Genomic DNA, 11,503 nt, shown 5'->3' with positions numbered 1-11,503 from the left:
TCCGCAAGTTATTATGAAATTGCAAGCCTCTGAGAAAGTGTGTAGCTTGTTTGCAGAATTTATGGTCTTGCAGCTGACGGTGCGGTTGTATCATCTCAGCATGCAAGCAAAATAAGCAAATATAATAGAAATGGTAGTCGTAAAAAATAAAACTGCTATGGAGAGCCTCTGGCAAAAGCTAACTCATTCTTATTAAAATCAAATATAAAAAATGAATATTTATACACATAAAGCACAAGCTATATTAATCACCAACCAGTCAAATCCCCTTTTTTCAGGGATTTTCTCTGGCTTTGGCAGATGTCCTCTCACCAGCACTCCAGTGCAAACCCAGGATGGCCATTGCTCTCTGAGCAGGCAGCAGAGCACAGGGCTGCCTTCCCTGCATAATCCTCAGGTTGCGGCTGCAATGACAGTGCTCTGCAGCACCTGGATTTTCAGCTGCTTTATCTTTCTACAGCTTTCCATCATTTAGAGAAGCAGTGAGGGGAATGGCATGCTGTCGGCAGAGCTGGTGTTGGACTAGCTGCAAACCCTGCCTGTTGATCAGAAACCGATGCAGCATCACCGCCTTTATTTCCCTGCCTTCATGTATCGACTCTAGGCATGAGATCATCATCCACGACAAGGCTGGGAGCTGTGGTACGTGTTCGTGTGGCTCTGAACATATCGGTTTGCTATTCTCCGTGGTGCTGAGACCTCGTGAAGAGACACCCCTGCCCTGGAACACGGATGAATTTGGCTTAACCACCATCGTGCCTGGAGAACAACAGAGGAGGGTTAGTGCAAAGGTAATCAGCATCAAACCTGGGTATCCCAGGAAACACCAACACAACCACTAATTGGGAATAGCCCAGTCCAGCTAGATATGGTGCTGCTTTTCATGCCAGAGGACATCTTTTCTTCACTCAAAATAATTTTTTTACTCATGGATAATCTGTGTTAGTTTATGGGACACCCAGACGAGTTGAGGATTACACCCTGTCATCTGCTCCATCTCAAAGCATATATTTGAGGAAGTGTCTGGGACTCCTCTTCCACACAGGGTATCAATTTTTCCAGACAGCTGAAGTTAATAGCTATCATGATTCAAGCACGTAATTCTTGTGAAACCAGCTCTGGGGATGTTGCCTAGCAAAACAAATTCTGTCAGCATAGCCCCGTGCTCTGACGTGGTACTGAATACGCAACGCTATATATAAAACCCAGGAAGCAATCCAAGGGAAACGGCACATTTTAGTTCTGCTGCAGACCATCCACAGAATACAGTGATGCAGAAAACTATTCCTGGCTGCTTTTTTCAGCAAATGTAAGTATTTTTGCTTTTAAACTAAGTAAAAGCTAATATCACTTCATTACAGTCAGGATATTCAGTGGTAATCTGGGTTTCAAATTTTTCTCCTCTTCTGTATATTCTTTGACACAATTCCAGGAGGAATTTTGAAAGGAAGTATTTGTTTAAGAATAGGAGATATTTCTGTGTACCTCTCAGATTACAATGGCATACCAATAACAAATGAAAAATTATTATTAACTGGAATTTACAAATGTAAAGTGTCTCAGGAGAGCAATTTCTGTGGAGATAAAAAACAGTACTGCTGGAAACACAAAGTGCTAGTTCAGGAAACCTCTCATGAGCTTGAACTGAGGTTTCATCTGAATAAGGATTAAACAAAAACTGTCTAAGTGTCACTGTCCCTGCGCAGCAATCCTCCTGCGGATGACCTGTAACAAATACCACAAGAGGCTGCTTTGAAAACTGTAAATAAAAGATGAATTGGCTCAGGTTGCCTTCTACACCAATTCTGGCAGGATGGGAGCAGCTGTTCTGGAAACAGCCCCCCGTTCCCATTCCCACCTGGCCCCATTCCAGGTGTGATCCCATCCATCCCTACCTCGGTCCAGGCAGAGGGAAGGGTCTACTGAGGGAAAGCACCTCCTCTCCGTTCCCCGAGGTCCTTCGCAGGCTGGCAAGATTTCCCAGCTAGAGCGAAGCTGCTGGGTTGGATGTGGAGGAGGATGTCGGCAGCGGGAGCTCGGGAGAACCGTGCTGGCAGCCACCTTCTCCAAAGGAGGAGCCTGTGCCTTCAGACCTTGCCTTGTGCACTCTTTGTACATCTGTTCTTTATCTAATGACTCCTTACTCTTACATACGTAAAAGCTATGTCTGACTAGTGTTGTGCCCAGGACTGATCTCTGGCATCAAGCACGGCTAGAGCAACGAGGACCATGCCCTCAAGACTATGAAGAACTGCGCCCCAGCACCCGGGAACATCTCACAGCTCTGCTTAATTTACTACAGCAGATGTATCCAAACAGCATTTGGAGCAAGTATGGGAAACCAGGATGCCCCAAACATCCGCAACTACCTGTGTTGTGATCCATGAGCCTTTTCCTGATCCCTGCCCCTCAGCCCAGCGTGTCAGCTGTTTTCCTACACTGTGACCAGATTCCTTAGGTGGTACGAAAGGTGTTCCCGCCTCCGGACAACCTGTAGCCTGCTGGTTGGGACACCCATGAAAGATAAGCACCTAAAACCCCTGCGGCGAAGGAGGAAATCAAACCTCGTTCTGCTACATTCTGGATGACAGTTTTAACCACTAAATCATAGTGTGAAAGGGGGGGAGGGAGGCAGGAGGGAGCCACGGCAATGATCCCATCTCCTGGGGCAGCCGTGGCTTGAAAGGAAGGACACCGCTGACACACCTCTAACAAGAAGTGGGAAGGCATCTTCTATCCAGTTCCTTTCCACAGTACATTGCCATATAATGTAAAATGCTGGCAGCATTATGTAAAATGCCAAAGTTTTCAAGAAGGGAAGACATGAAAAACACGCTGAGCTCCTTAGCGTCTGGACTGGTTGCTTCTGGGCATCTCCTCCGGCCGTACCGGCTGCTCAGCTTCCTTTTCTACCACTCATCATTAGAAGAGCCTATGGGCTCATCACCAGGTCCTGGGGTGTAAGATAGGACCCAGTGCCCAGAAGCTCAGAGTTAAAACACTCCACATGGACAAGATAAAGCTCTGCTGCAAATGCAGCCGTTGGTGTCTTCTTCCTTTCAAACTTCTTCAGTGAAAAAAAAGGATGGAGGAAATATATGAATGAGCCCGGATCACTGGAGAAACGTGGTTTTATCCACATGGCAAACTTCTGTTTGATTCAGTTTGTTTCCCAATGAAATTTTGACATTCTCCAGAGATGTAAAATCCCAAAGTTAATGAACTGCACATTTCGCTCGCTCATTCAGCCACTCAAACCAGCTTAGATTTGTTTACTACCCCTCATCTGGGGATCACAGCCTTGAATTTAGCTGAAGTCCTGTGGCCGTGCATGTTGGTCTTCAGCGCACAGCAGCCTGGGCCAGGTTACGTGTACTTCCCAGCAAACAACAATTCACAACAGTGATCGGTTGTCATAAAATGAGCAAAGATCTTTATCAAGGCATATAATTTGTCTCCTCAGAGATATACTTAATGAAAATATACACGGAAATAGGTTGCAATAAAAAAAAATGATAGAATATTCTTACCGTACCTTTCCAAAGAAGGAGTAGCTTGCTTAACAAGATAAATCAGTTTTCAACTGTATATATCACAGCTTGGTTCTCCTCCACTTCTAGCTAGTGAGTTGTATGAGCTTACACATTGTGGATTCAGATAGTTTTGTTCCAAGAGATCTTCATTTCATTGGTGCTCTGTATCGAAACAAGTGGTCAAACCAACTCTCAGACATCAATGCTCAGAGATTAACCCTCCTCTTCACCCCCTACCGCACCCTCAGCAGTGAAGCAAAGCCACTTCTTGGCAAGTTAGCATACACTAAAGGGGCTGCACCAGGACTAGTGGCAAAGCCCCTTGACTTATTGGAAAGAGCACAGGCCATTGATTTCAGAAAGATTTTGCTTTTGCCAGAAAATGCAGAATCATTTTTCTAGCTAATCATTGTGGCAAACCAGGACAAGATGAACTGTACCACTGTTCAGCTGAAGTACAGGAATAAATTTTTCCTACCTCTTCCCTAAAGGATTCCTTTAACAAGTTGGCTCAGGTATTAAAAAAAAAAAGAGAGAAAAGGTGCATGCGAGTCTTGGATGAGTCAAGTTCGTACAAATCAAGTCTCAACAAGTAATGGGAATCCCACTCTTAAAAAAGTTGGCTTGGTACCTTTCATAGGAATCACTCAGAATTATAATATTACAATCATCTCATCAAAAGAAAAAACAGGCAAGGACTAAAGCAACCACCCAGACCTGTTCGGTAGCTGTACTGGAAAAGCTCTGTAGTACATGCTCCAAGGTACCACATTAGAAATACTGAGAATTCACATAAGGAGATAAGTGCTGAAATATGAAAGAAATGTCATTGTTACATTTAGCTAAATCTCTGATCCCCTCAGTCTCCTTGAAATATCTTCAGCAACTGATACCTTTCTTGAACCATTGGCCTCAAAACTGGCCGCATACTTAAGTCAAGACCTAACTTCTCCTGAGCGAAACCAAAGACTCATCCCAAGTGGTTACAGACATTTCTCCTGTTTATGCATCGCAAGATGGCATCTGCCTTTCCTGACACAACTGTCGCTGACTCCGGCTCTGGGTGTTGCCATCCGCAGGCTGCACAGATACTTGTGCCAACATTGCTGCCTACCGCAGCCATCCTCCTCCCCTGGCTTGCTCCTTCCTCCTGCCCACATGTTCGTTTTTCCTCCCGCTCACTGCTATGCAGGGACCAGCTCTTGTATGGGTCTGAAATTGTACTTGTAGATTTGTGATAGCTGACTTAATAAGCAAATTAATAAGCATGCACTGTATTCCTTATCGTAGTTAATGAAAATGCACAAAATGTCAGATCTCTGCAGAACCCCACCTGATAGATACTCTAATTTCTGATAACTAGCCTTTTCTTAGTTTCCCACCCAGCTATGCATGACTTAATCATAGTTTCTTCTAGTCCACATTTGTCCTCCTTACAGAGGAGGCTTGCTCCTCTGTAAGAATGTCTCATGAAACAACATTGAAAGTCTTAGTCAAATTCAAGTCATATGACACTTGCTGGTTCTCTCCTCACCTGAGATCTATTATCCTGCTACAGAAGGAAGCTGGGCTCAATAAATTTGCTATATCTGTGAGAAATCCACATTGTTCTTCCTTACATTCTATACCATTTAGATAACTATTTGCTTGCTTATTTTAGTAGTTTTCTGGGAAATGAAGCTTACAATTTTCTGGCTCCTCTTGCCCTACTCCTCCCTTTTAAGGACAGGCCACATCGTTACTATTTCAAGTTTTCTGGAACTTCTACCATTTGTCTTGTAAAATTTCTCAGTGATAACCATGAATATCTCTGCAATTGCTTCAGCCAGTTTCTAAGTGTGCTTGGATAGATTACTTGAAGCTCAGAAATTTGAAACCACAGAATTTACCTAAGCAACATCCATCTTGTTCTTCCTTTAGTTTAGTCAGGAACCTTACCGGAGGTCTTCTGTTGCTAGCTCTTGCTGTGGCACATGTCCAGCCATAAACGTGCCTTTCAGAGAAAAAGAATTGCTGTCTTCTGATTTTGGCACCAACAGCTGGTTGGTAGTGCAAACTTTGCAGGGAGCAGATTCATTCCCCAGTCTTCCTTTGTCTGAAAATGGATTTACGGAGTGTTTCCTCCTTAACTGTACCTCACTACTTCACTGCACTTGATCTTGTGTCTTGATCTTTCCAATATAATTCTTATACATTTATGCTATTCTTTTATACTAATCTTCATCATATAATCCTCACTCAATTTTTTGTAAACATCTTTCTTGCTTTTGAGATCATAGGAAACTAGTGGTTTAACCAAATTAGCCTTTTACTCTTTGTAACTTTATCCCACACAAGGATAATTCGCACTTATGCCCTTTTGAAGCAATATTACACAAATTACACTAAGACCTAAAAATATCTGGGCACTTTATAAACTTCATTCCTGCTTAAGATATGACTGTGTAAATACAAGGTCAGATCCTGAGCTGTTAGTCATCTTCAACCAATTCTTTATGTCACGCAAAGCTGTAGTTGAAGTTGATGGGTACTTTGCATGTATAGGAAATGAGTAGAGCCTTGGGGTGCAGCCCTGACTTATTAGATTACTTCAGCATGTTGATATGAAACAACCATGAAGAGTTACAAAGCCAATTTAATCTCACTGATGCAAAATACTCCACTGGAAGCTGCCCACTGAGCTGTGAAGGACCCCCAGGCAGAAGTGGATCATCCAAGTACCTCTTTCTGCTGAATTTAAGGCAAAGGGACTGTTTGCAACCTTTTATAGGAGATAATGGTCAGATCAAGAAGGACTCCCACTGGCAGCCTATGGGAACTGGCTGTTCTAATAAATTTCATTGTTTCAAATGTTGCCTAAATGCAGCAGTGTGCCATTCTTCACGGCTGATTCTGTCAAGCAACGTTACCTAACAGTCGGAGGGATGCAGTTTTCCCTCTTGCTCGCACACCCTAGTGAACTGAGGCTTGTATCATGCCTGTTGAGAGAAACTCAACCCCAAAGCACACCATTGCTGCAGAAGATTGCAGGCAACCAGTGGTGGGTAGAGTACGAAAGGACGCCAGGCACCCAGAAGCACCAGGAGCAACGGAGGTGGTCCTCCTCCAAATGCCTTCATCCCAAGGCTCGTTTGTGTGACTTCCCACAGGTCTATAAATTTTCCCTCAAATTCCAGGTCAGGTCTCACAACTGGTTCATAAACATCCAACTGGATGCATTAGGAGATTCAACTAATAAACAAACTGGAAACATAACAGTATAGCTTTCTCAGGGGAAAATTTGAGTTGTATCTAATTATAGCTTTGTTAAGCCCAAGGAGTAAAATGCCAGTGGTTGCCAAGAGACACACCACTGGTGGGGCAGCAAGTTGGTTTCAGGCTTTGTTAACGGTACTTAAGAAAAAGAAACTTGAACAATACGTTTTAGCAATAATGCTTGAAATGGCTCTTGGCTTTTAGTTTACTCCCAAAGAAACGTAGATATAAAATCAGAACATGATGAAACATTTTAAATGGTGCTGTAGCTGGGGCTGGGCACCAGCTGGACCAGCTTCCAGCCATGCGGCAGCTGGCATGGCCCTGGGAAGCTCCGAGCTGAAAGCTCACAGGCACGGGGAGCTCCAGAGCACACGGGGATGCTGTCACCAACCACACATCGAACCAGAGACCACATCCCTTCTCAGCAAAACTTAAAAAACCCAATGGGCTTCTGCAGCCAGCAGCTGTGTGCTTGTGAAGCTGTAGCAGCGGGGACTGCTGAGCCCACCTTTTCCCTGGTAGCCCAGCATTGTAATTTATTGCCATTTCCCACACTGTGCCCGGGCATTCAATTTTGTTTAGAAGCTAGAGACCGCATACGAATGTGTAAGAAGAGTTGCACTAATGATAGGAAAAGGAAATAAAATGGGTATTTGTATGGTAATTCTCAACTACTGATTCAACTGGGACATTTCATGGATAGCATTCACTTTAGTTTATTACTTTGTTTCCCAGAATGAGTAATAAATATCTCATTTACTCTTCTACACAGCACAACTGGAAATCTTTTTCTTGCTGTGACACTAGAGAATGGATTCTTCATTCTTGTGTTGACCCACAAAGGCAAACAGACAAAAACTTGCATAATGAAAGTAGCCCTATTCTGACCTCAGTTTTTCCAATATTAGTCGAGAGTCATTCCAGTACCCTGAAATGACTCCTGTGTTAACTATAATAAAATGCTCTCGCCTGGGTTTACATGCAATTTATTTAATAATTGACGCAGCCTGAGGATTTCACATGCTGAGCGCTTCTGAAGCTGGGTAACCAGCCAATGCCATATTAATGCTGGAGTGTGCAGGATGGCAGCATGTGTCTGTACAAATGCAGGTACATAATAATTTGTCTGGAATCTATCCCACTAATTGTACATTTAATCACCCTTTTTTGTATGTATTCTAGGTATGCTTCCCTAACTGGCATTTCTATGGAGAGAGACCACATGAAAGATCTTAGAAGATACCTGGTACTTAAATATATCCAATACCTTGTCCTGTCTTCTTCAAATGCCATCAGCACTTTTCTGGGCTTGCTGGGCAGTTTGTACACGATAATCATCCTGCAGTCTGCAAAGGTTTCATCCAAGTCCACTGTGGTTCTCATTTCGAGCCTCGCAAAGGCAGACATCCTGGTTTCTGTTAGCATTGTTTCTGCTATGGTTGTTTGGACCTTTGAAGTTAGTATCTCCTCTACAGCGTTCACATCAGCTCTGCTGCAGAACCTCCTTACTGCAAACGCGCACGTCAGCTGCTTGCTGCTGAGCTGCGTTGCCGTCGAGGCTTACTTGATAACCTTCTTCCCCACAGACTCTCGCCATTTGCGGACGGTGAAAAATGCCAGACTGACATCCAGGATCATCTGGATCCTGGTGACTGCAGAGTGCACCCTGTTCCAGACGGATGTCCTCCTGAAGGCCAGCAGCACTTCTGCTCCCACCCACAGCCCTTGGGTTTTGTTGTTTCATTTCTCCAGCATGGCCACAGCCCTTCTCAGGTCCCTCAGTTACTTCCTGGGGATTCTTTTAAGGATTGCCAATGTATACATCTACTACAAAATATTTTTTAGTGTGTCTAACAGATCTACGCTAAAAACGAAGTAGCGCGTATTCCCAGGGGAAGCTGCGCTGTGACACCAAACAGAAGACACTTCAACACAATTTCAAACTATTGGTTTGAAAATTGTTCAATAACCAAGGACCAAGGCTCATGTTTTGGCACACCATTGAGTTTAAACCTTCCTGTTTTCTGATGCTTTTTAGCCTTGGTTGTTATGAGGAGCTTGGGGCTGAGGAGCCCCTTGGCACTGAAACCCAACGAAGCTGGGCTGTGGGTGCTTGCGTTGACAGCCTTAGAGCACCGCGGGCTTGCTTTGATTGTTTGCAGTCTACAGCTTATTCACTGTGCAGGTGAAACAAATGACATTTCACAAACGGTTGTAAAAACTAAAGCAACCCAAATATTTTTTATATAAAAAGGGTGCTTAGAGGCTTACTCAGGGATCCGCTGAGCCAAGAGCTGTACAGTTGTACACTAAAGACATGATCTATGTCCTAAAATATCTCTAACCCAGGTGACCCATCAGAATCAGCAGGTAGGATCGAGAAACAAGGTGAGCACCAAGCTGACCTAGCCTAGCTGGGCTTGTCCCGCAGGTGGCATCAGCCCCACCACGAGAGTCCCCAGGACAGAGCGGGGCTGAGCTGCCACATCTTGGTACGCGCCTGGAGCTATTCTTGGGAGGTTGCTACAGTAAAGTAGTAAATAGCTTCTCACATCCTCCTTCAGAATTAAACAGGAGGTGGAAAGCCAGAATGCAGTTGTTTGCTGCAGCCCTACAAGGGTGGGGAGAGAGTTTCAGAAAACGCCTCTGTTGAAGGCTCCATGTGCTGTACCCAGAGGGATCACCAGCGATTTTGGTGGCCACGGTTTCAGAGGCAGGGAGGGATGCGCTGGGGTTAGCAGTGCTGTTCCAGCTCCCTTGGCAGTGGTGCCGTGGGTACCAGGGCCATGCTGACCACACTGGGGCTCGGGGGGATGTATAACAGAGCTATTACCCAGCTGGTGATTCCCAGGGTCTCCTCAAAGCGCTGGATGGTTATCAGCAAAACATAAAGTACTCCAGATACCTCAGACACTCCCCAACACACAAGTGGATGTAGGCACTTCTGATTACTTTTGCACTTTGCATGGGAGATGGCCTCCAGCTTCAATTAAAGACTGCGGTTTTGAGAAACTGAACTTCTGTGATATGTTCTGCAATCCGCAGATCATAAAAGGTGGAAAGAAAAATGAAATAAGCCAAAGCCCAAGTATTAATAGCCAAAATGCTACATACAACCTCCCTCCGTCATGCTTCCAGACCTTCAATACATCTTGCCAGCCCAAACACAGCAATAAGCGTCTGCCCACCTGAGAAGAAGAAGGATGTGGGGCACAAAACCCAAGCGTGATGAATTTCAGCTCTAACCTTCCCTCCTTCAGGCTGCGGTAGGTCCTCACACTCAGACTGGTACCAGTGAATGCCTGACGTGCCCTGCTGGTAGCAGTTACTTGGCACTTAGACTATTAGAGCTGAAAATTGGAGCTGTGAGCACTTTCCCGAGTGGCCTGCAGTCCAAGGTGACCAGAGGCACAAAAGCTGTCAACTGAAGATCAGACTTCACAAACCCAAGAGAAACAGCAAGTGCGGAGGAGTTTCCTGCTCTTTGCTATGCTTACCAGCCAGTTTCTAAATTTTGCAATCACGTTTTTTCTAGTTGGTGTCAGAAGTGATTTTTTGCTCCTTCAGGGAGATAAACTTGACCGAAAGGCAACACCCAGAAAAGGGGCAGTGAAACTAGGTGCACCCGTCTTGCTGCCGGGGCAGGAGGTGGCTGGCAGCAGGACTTCTCCTTCACAGCCAGACTAAATGAAACAAAATAGGGTTTTTTGCATGTCAGATAAAGTCAGCTCAGTTTTAATGAAAGGCAAATATCCTGGCCCAAGGAGCATGCATCTTACATTGGGATCTTTGAGATTACTCAAGTGCATTTTTTCTGACAAGGACACTAAATGAAAACCTTTTTTATGTGACTACACCCTGCCTAGCATCTCCAGAGTAATTTCAGAGACCCTCCCCGCTTCCTTTCCACCTTCTCTTTGTGTTCCTTCATGACACTCTCTGAGAAAAGGCTGAATTTTGCTTCTACATCAAAAATCAAGCAATAATAATGCAGATGTACTTGGCTGGTTCTATGAGATGAAAATAGTGAGCTCTTACTTACAACTGCTAAAATCTTTAAAAATATTCTAATCCCTTTGGCTGCAGTAATACACTTCAAAAAATTATGAATAGTGTTATTATCAGAATTCACAGAAGTTATCTGCCCAGAGTGCAGTTATTTACGATGAATATCGGCAGCGTCAGAGATGCTGTGGACACTGGTGGTCCAGAAGCCAGGGAAGAGTGCTTGACATCATTGTTTCTCAGAAGACTGAAAGGAAACACTGGTAAGGGCTGGGTATCCAGTAAAAGCAGAACAGAATTTCATCAGGTCACTTAAAAAAACTCGGATGCATGTTGTCTAACAAAGCCGATTCCTTCTGCAGGAAGGACGTCTTAGTACTTTGATGCACTGTGATACACTGTTCTTATTCTGGAAGGCTGAAATGCCACTTTCAGGGCAGACAAACTGCTACTTGAAGTGCTGTAATTAATAAAACTTTGTTTTGTTAAAGCATGTGCATTATTTATTACAAATGTATATTTTTTCTGAGGATCTGCTGCACTTTTGCCCCCTCCTACAGAAGCCCATGCAGATGGCTGAGTGTTGACCAGGGGACCAGAGCCGTGTTTGGTACACAAGGCATACAGGATTTTTAATCTTCAAATTCACCACTTGGCTCATGATTTTTTTCTGCCTGACTATATCTTACAAGTGCCTCTGCCCTCAA

The 11,503-nt window shown here is 44.3% G+C and overlaps 1 long non-coding RNA gene across 1 annotated transcript; it reads left to right on the top strand.

Moving 5' to 3' along the window:
- Nucleotides 1-698: 698 nt before the first annotated feature.
- On the top strand, nt 699-11,286 carry LOC138690762 (uncharacterized). Its single transcript, XR_011329550.1, has 2 exons — nt 699-1,309; nt 7,974-11,286. It is a non-coding gene; the product is annotated as an uncharacterized lncRNA (long non-coding RNA).
- The last annotated feature ends 217 nt before the right edge of the window (nt 11,287-11,503 follow it).

Source organism: Haliaeetus albicilla, chromosome 23, assembly GCF_947461875.1.
Source record: "Haliaeetus albicilla chromosome 23, bHalAlb1.1, whole genome shotgun sequence".
NCBI lineage: Eukaryota > Metazoa > Chordata > Aves > Accipitriformes > Accipitridae > Haliaeetus > Haliaeetus albicilla.
The sequence above is the reverse complement of the archived record's forward strand: the minus strand, read 5'-3'. Positions and strand labels throughout refer to the sequence as shown.